The 7500-nt window shown below is 36.5% G+C and overlaps 1 protein-coding gene across 3 annotated transcripts in view; it reads left to right on the plus strand.

Annotated features, from left to right (window-relative positions):
- The window catches only part of MEIS1 (Meis homeobox 1), a 161998-nt gene that overhangs the window by 149063 nt on the left and 5435 nt on the right, over nt 1–7500 (plus strand). The window lies entirely within an intron of this gene.

The following is a 7500-nucleotide window of genomic DNA, read 5'->3' on the forward strand; positions in this document are numbered from 1 at the left end:
GAGATTTTCACTGTAGGGCGCGTGCGCTCGCCAGACAGACAGAGAGAAACATAGAGACAGAAAGGGAGAAATCACCCCCTAGGGGGGATGGTCACGCCGCAATCCCTTCTCCTCCATTCTCCTCTCGGGATCTTGGGCACGCACGCACATGCGCCCGGCGTGAGTTTTAAGCCACTGGGTCCGGGACACGAACCGTGGTCGACTACGTGGGAATCCAGCGACATAGCCATTATGCTAACTGCTGGTTCCCGCAAAAACTTCTAAAAAAAAAAAAAAAAAAACAAAATTATGGAATTCAACTACATTCTGATGTGAAATTTTATATTATAAGACTTTATTCTAAGAATTATTTTATTTAACTTTATTTATTTATTTATTCATTTATTTCAATTTGACCAGAGACGGACATAGAGAGAGAGAGAGAGATAAATTGAGAAAGCAAGCTGCCAGGTCCGGGACTCTAACTGTGGTCAGCCATGTGTGGGAAGTCCAGCACCCTTAACCACCACGCCACCTGCCAGCCCCCTATTTGAAGGATTTTTTTTAAAAAATGGGACTTACTTCTAAAATTAAAAGTATTTATATAAATTACCTAAAATGAATTACACATCAGTTAAGTATTATATGTGCATATTGTTAATAGAATATTAACATATTTTTAATAGAATAAAGTACTGTGCATGCAGAAATTACTAGTACTTATATTATACATGAAGGCATATGCTGTTAATTATTATTTAAGTGTGCGTGTTGGTATTCCTAACTACAACTAACTAATCAAAGATGACTATAATTAATATTTCCTTTAAAGGATAGTGTAGGTATAGAAGGCCTTTCCACTACTATGTCCTGCTAGTTGATGAAATCTTTTCCTAATAATTAATGATTTTATCTTCTTGGGTATCTGAGGATGTTGTAAGATGTTTTTCTCTGTACTTACATGGATACCTTCTAAAATAGGCCTCCATTCAACACCATCCTGGTGACTATTCAGTTATGCTTACTTGGCAAGAAGCACATGGGGGTGTTGGGGGGGAGTCATGTCATTCTTTAGAAGCAATACCATCTTGATCTTATGTGGTTTACTGAGTTGGCTGTGGTATGCCAAAGTAATCAGATATGGGCTCCTTTTAATCATCAGTGAATAAGTCAGGTGGTTAACACTGAGGAATAATGTAAATTGAGTAAAGGTGCAAATGCCATTTCTGAAAGTGAGCAAGTAACTTTACTTTTATCAATATTACAGAAAAGCTTACAAGGGAGGAAAGGGGCAGAGGTATGTGGGACATGTTGCCTGTAGAACCAAATGGTATCTTGTGTTTTGGCTCCTAACATGCCCACTGTGATCCCCTCATCCCTCTTGATTCTCACAAAGCTAAACTTAGCACTCCAGTTTGAGGGGAAGGGACCAGAGCAAGGCGTGGAGAATAAACTAAAGGATAAAGGTCAATTTCAGAAAGCTGTTCTACCAGATCTTGTTCAGCAAACTACTCAGGTATCCAAAGACTAAGAATAAAAGGAGATAGAAGGAATTAGCAGAATGAAAGAAACCCCCAAATGGGTTAATGATAGATATGCATCTAAGAGGAAAAGAATAGAAAGAATAAAGCAAAATTTCCTATTTGTTAAAAACATAACTCAGGGACACTTCCCATTAGCCTTATGAGATTCCCAATAAAAATGTAAAAAAAAAAAAATACAGTTTTTAGATCTTTTCAGATATCAGGTTTTTTGAGGTTTCCAACTTCCTACCTCCCTTATTAGGACTCAAGTTCTAAGTAAGGAAGAATTACATAACTGTTTATTTGAACATGGAATGAAGCTATAAAGGTGAACCCTTATCTTCCATTCGTTTGTAGAAACTCTTGTTTTGAGCCTGGAGATAGTTCAGTCACAAGAAAAAATTCTAATTCATGATTCTATAAAAAAAAAAAAAGGCAATATAAGGGTACATTCTCTAATTTAGTCTTCTTCTACTACAGAGAGTCCAGTTCTTAAGAAGTACTTTAGAAAACAAGATTTTGCTTTCAAAACAAGTAGAATTTAAAAATATGTATATACCTTTGATCAGTCTGTGGCTTGGTGGTACTGGTGACTGAATCTCACATGGCTGACCGTGTGGTTTGAGTCCTAGACCAACAGCTTAAGAAACATCCCAGGCAAGTGTACTCAAAATCCTGAAAGGAAAGAGAGATGGAGGAAGAGGGATTGCAGCATGACTATTCCCCATGCTCGGTGCTTTTTTACCTCCCTTTTCTCCTATAAGTGCATGTGCCCTCTGGCAAATGAAGAACAAAAGTTTCATATATATACATCACACACACACACACACATACACATATACTTGATGTTCGAAATGCAATATGGAGAGGCAAATAAGACATTTTCCAATATTAAAGTCTACTTAATTAAAAGTTTACTTTTTTTAAAAGCCCAACTTAATAGCTATTTTTTTCTTTTTTTAATTGTATGATTTCTTATTTACATTTAATCATTGTACATCTTTATAGCATAGAATATGTTTTTTCAACATATCAAATTTTAATTACATTTTGTTGAACCAAGGTTACTATCTATTTTAATAAGTGAGCACAATTGTCACATTGTCACATATTCTTGGCATTCTACATCTGAGTCATAAGGGCTGTATTCAGATATCAGTTGTAATATTGGAAATTTTCTCTTACATTTTAAAACTAACTTCTTAGAGAGACATTATTAGCATACAAAAACTCTAAGAGTGTGTATTTCATGGATGTATTTTTATCTCAAACAACTCTATATTTTTGCTGTTGGAGAAAGTTTTTTTTTTATTGTGTATTCAATTTGAAATTTTGTCATTCTTTTTTATGTCCCTTTAAAAATGCTATTACTTCTATGCTCATGCTCTAATATATATTTATACGTTCACACATAGAAACAGATACGTATTTATTTGAACATATAAACATACATATGTAAGCTGAAGATAACTATTTTACTTATGGCTCTTAAAATGACACTGTTTTAAAAACAGGATATGTTCATTTAAGTTCACATCACATCTAAAGGTCTTTTTTGATTTAATGTTTAGAAAATTCTTGATAATTTAGACTCTTCCTCAATGAAAAGTCACAAAAAATGGGAGGATGAGACACAAGGTCAGAGGGCATTTTAGAAACAAACAGCTGGACCAGTTTATTTAAACAGATAGAGGGATGGGGGAACTGACCTCAGTTTGACTTACAGTGGGAGGAGCAAGAATGTCATTTTATTACTTTGCCCAGAAGGAAATTTTTTTATCTGAATTCACCCTGAAGCCATCTAAACACATGGCTCTGCTGTACAAAGCATAATTCAAAGAGAGAGTACATGTAGAATAGTCTGGGATGATGGTAAAACTCACCAAAAAGAAGCAAATGTTGAGATTGTTTTAAGATCTAAGAGGTAATGTTTTAAAAGATAAAATATTTGCCACTTATTTAGTTATTTTCAGGAAAAGATGCTCACTGTGACTCCGAATAAGAATATAAATTTTTATGTAAGTATGGGGATAGTGATTCAGTAATGTTCTGAAAGCTTACAATGTCTTCAGTGTTAAACAGAGATTCAAAAGCAAGAAGTTCCGGGTAGCCCTATCATTGTGGTCAAATAGCTGAAAGTGATTAGGTTTTCTGTATTTGTGCTTTGTTTTGTTTTTACCTTTTAATGAAAGGATCCCCACATACCCTCTGGATAGCTCCTATCTCTGTTATCAATAACAACAAATAGTTATTGCCACCAGAAAAGAAGCAAATGCCACCTAGTACCTGGTGGGCACTTAGCAGGAGGGCTGTGGTAAGGTGTTTGTTGTCTCCATGGGGACCAGAAAAGGCCTGGAATAAATGTAACGAGTGTTGTCCCCTGCAGATCTTCAGAGGGGCAAAGACAAAACTCAATGTTGTGAGCAGAAAGCAGCCCAGATGGTGAGTGGATTCAAAATCCTAGACGGACTCACATTCTAGAGGGAACTTTTTAAGAAGCAGGGATGTTTAACCTATGGAGAAGAGAGAAGAAGCCTATAAGGTGTGATAGCTATATTTCAATATGTAGTTTTATAAGCTTATTTTATTTCTTGAGAGCACAAGAGAGAGAAGGAGAGAGAATGTGTACACGAGAGACAGATAAAGAGAGAGACACCCTCAACAGGGTCTCATTGCACCTTGGCCTCCTCCAGCTAGTCAGGATCTGGAGTGTGTTTGGGTTGACGTAGGATCCAAACTGTGGTGGGTCATATGGCGTCCAGCACTGCGGATGAGTACATACTGCCTGGGCCACTGCAGCTGGGTCATATTTAAATATTTGAAAGGCTATCCAGAGGCATTGTTTAAATCATCCCAAGAAGTTGTGCTTGCATGGATTTCAGATAAAGCAAGGATTTCAGTCTTCTAACAGTTTGCTTTGGCCATAGATGGAGTGGACTTTCAGGAAAGGTAGTAAGGTAGTAAGTGCTGTGTCAGAAGCAGTGCAAGAGAGGTGCCTGCCTACCTTTTCAGTGGGGACATCACAGAGGGTATTCACGTTTGTTTTCTGTTCTAGAAGACCGTTAATGCCTTCTCCAAACCTGAGATATAATTTTTCTATGAGTCCATGGCTTTAATACTCATGGACTTAAGTCCAAGTTGATTACTGTGAATTTGTTTATGGGAGTCTGAATATGTGACAGAGATAAGCTTTAAATTGAGTCACTGCATCCTTTTTTTTTTGAGTCTCCTTGTCTTTGCCTATCTATACATAAGCAATGTAGCTGTCGACATTCCCAATCTACAAAATGTTCTTAGTCATACTTATTTCTAGACTCAACATTAGGTTTGCTGTTATTGGAAAAGGGTTCCAAACCAGCTACTTTTCAGATATGGAGTTAGTCTGGAATATCCTAGATGGGAGGCACTGTAGTGGCCATGCTTGGTCACGGCGTCAGAGAGGAGGGTGCTGGTTACCATTGGCCAGCTGTGTGTCATTCACCAAATTATTAGCATTTCTTTGGTAACACATGACCCAAATAAATAACTTAATTCTCTGAACTTTGATTTTTCATCTGTTAAAAAAAATAGTTCCTTTTTTTTTGGAGAGGTTTTTGTTATAGGGCGTGTGCACTCGCCAGACAGACAGAGAGAGACAGAGAGATAGAAAGCGAGAAATCACCCCCTGGGGGGGATGGCCATGCTGCAATCCCTTCTCCTCCATTCTCCTCTTGGGATCTTAGGCATGCACGCACATGCGCCCCGGAGTGAGTTTTAAGCCACCGGGTCCAGGACTCGAATCACGGTCGACTATGTGGGAGTCCAGCGACATAGCCATTACACTAACTGCTGGTCCCCCCCAAAAATAGTTCTTCTTGGGCCAGCTGGTAGCGTGGTAGTTAAGGCAACTAGATCCCATACGGCTGACTGCTTTTGAGTCCCAGACCTGGTGGCTTGAAAAACATGCTAGGTGTTTGTATGTGTGCCCCAAATCCCAAGAAGACAAAGGAGGAGAAGGAATGGTGGCATGCCATCCTTTCTGGGGGGTGATTTCTCATTTTTCTCTCTCTGTCTCTCTGGCGAGCTCATGCACCCTATTACAATTTTTTTTAAAAAAATCCTTATTTTAGGTAAGTAGGATAAGTCATATCCATAAAGTATTAGGCTTTAAAAAGAACTTAAAAAAGAAAGTTAACAGAGTTCCTTCTAAGAGCATGCAGATTATGAATAGTACCATAGAAAAAGAGCTGTTTTGTGCTCTCTTACCTATGTTGGTTACTATGAAAATTACTTTTGGTATATGCAGAATATTAATATTAAATAATTTTCTAATTGGTCATGCAGTGAAGGCAGCTAATGAAAAAGCAGACTTTTTTTCTTCATTTTAATTGGTTATTTCACATGGTGTTTGTGCTACACCTGTGCTTATAATGAGAATGGAGAATTAATCTAACCTTCTGCTCACATGATTCCAATTTTCATGGTTTATACAAGATAATGATAACCTGATTTGCAACACAATTTGTTGTAGATCTGTGTTTTAAATATTTTTATTAGTAGTTCAGAATCTTCATATATAAGATCTGATATATATATATATATAATGTGTATATATAATATACATTATATGTATATATACGTATGTATGTACATATACATAACTATACATATGTATATACATATACATATATAATATACATATATCTCAGTTCTTGTATATGAGATATATATATATATATATTATATAATATACATATATATACAGATATATGATCAATAAGAGTTACTACCAACAGTGTACCTTTTAATAGATTCCAGTTTCATTATTTATTTTAATTACTTCTCAGATAAAGAAAGACTGTAAGCATACTGGATGTCGAGAATCTTAAAATGTTTTAAAGTATACATTTTTATTATAAAATCTGTCCCTGTCCATTTAATGGTTTGGTTTTAGGAACTATTTTATTTCCTGAAGTGGGCAGATTTACAAACTAGAATTCACTGAACTGTGGATCCTTTAATTATTAATAGCGGATTATTAAACTTTCCATTGTGTTTTTTATGTTCTGTTCAGATTTGATATAGTCATATCTGAATGGGAAACTAAAAGCAATTTACTATTTCAGAAATGATTATGTCCTCTTCATTTTCTGTATTTGACATGTAATTCTTAATATTATGCTGTACAAATAGTTCCGAAGAGTTAGACTATCATGGGTATTACTTTGAAAAGTTTATACTAACCACTTTTCTGTATTTCAGTGGCTAATCATTTTTGGAGGGGCCCCAAAAATAACTGTGCAAAAAATCTTATTAAGGCACTCACTGTGTCTTTAGTGTCTTAATAAGGTATTTCTAAGTTTTCAGTGCTAGCAGGAGAAGGCAAGATTATAAGTTCAATTACTATATGACTGTGACCTTGCCTTGACCTCAGACTTTGCATAAAGGGCAAAAAAAAGTCACCCCAAGAAATCTATACAAGGAATGCATTTCTCTGAAGTTCCCAGCAATGTGAGTCAGTCGTGATAAACTCCAGACATTCTCTCATTTGATGGTGTGCTGCCATCCCAGTTCATTATCTTAATAGTGGGCATTAAAATAGAATTAGGTTTGCAAAAGGTAGGGGAGGTTTTGATAAAAATGGTAAAAAAAAGAAGTCAGAGAACAGAAGATTGAAATGTCGCTAATTAGGAGAGCTAACAGATGCCCTTATGAGCATCTCACTCCCTAGACCAATTCCCCCCCTTGGCAATTGAAAAGAGTGGTGGCCAGTATTGTTTCCTGAAAACTCTGCTAATTCCCCCATGAAAAGATGAAATGGAAGTGTCCAACTGTGGTAAAACAGGCAAACATAAATCAACTCAGAAACCCTGAGCCTGTGTACTCAAAGGTCACTGGGGGTTACAGGTTTTGCTGCATGTGAAACTGCTCATAGAGCCGTGGAAAGAACTAAGGCCGCCTCATTTTCTAAGATCTAGTTTTGCTCCCACTGTGATTCATCTTCTCTACTTCCTCCACC

This window comes from Tupaia chinensis, unplaced genomic scaffold (assembly GCF_000334495.1).
Source record: "Tupaia chinensis unplaced genomic scaffold, TupChi_1.0 Scaffold148723_1, whole genome shotgun sequence".
Taxonomy (NCBI): Eukaryota; Metazoa; Chordata; class Mammalia; order Scandentia; family Tupaiidae; genus Tupaia; species Tupaia belangeri.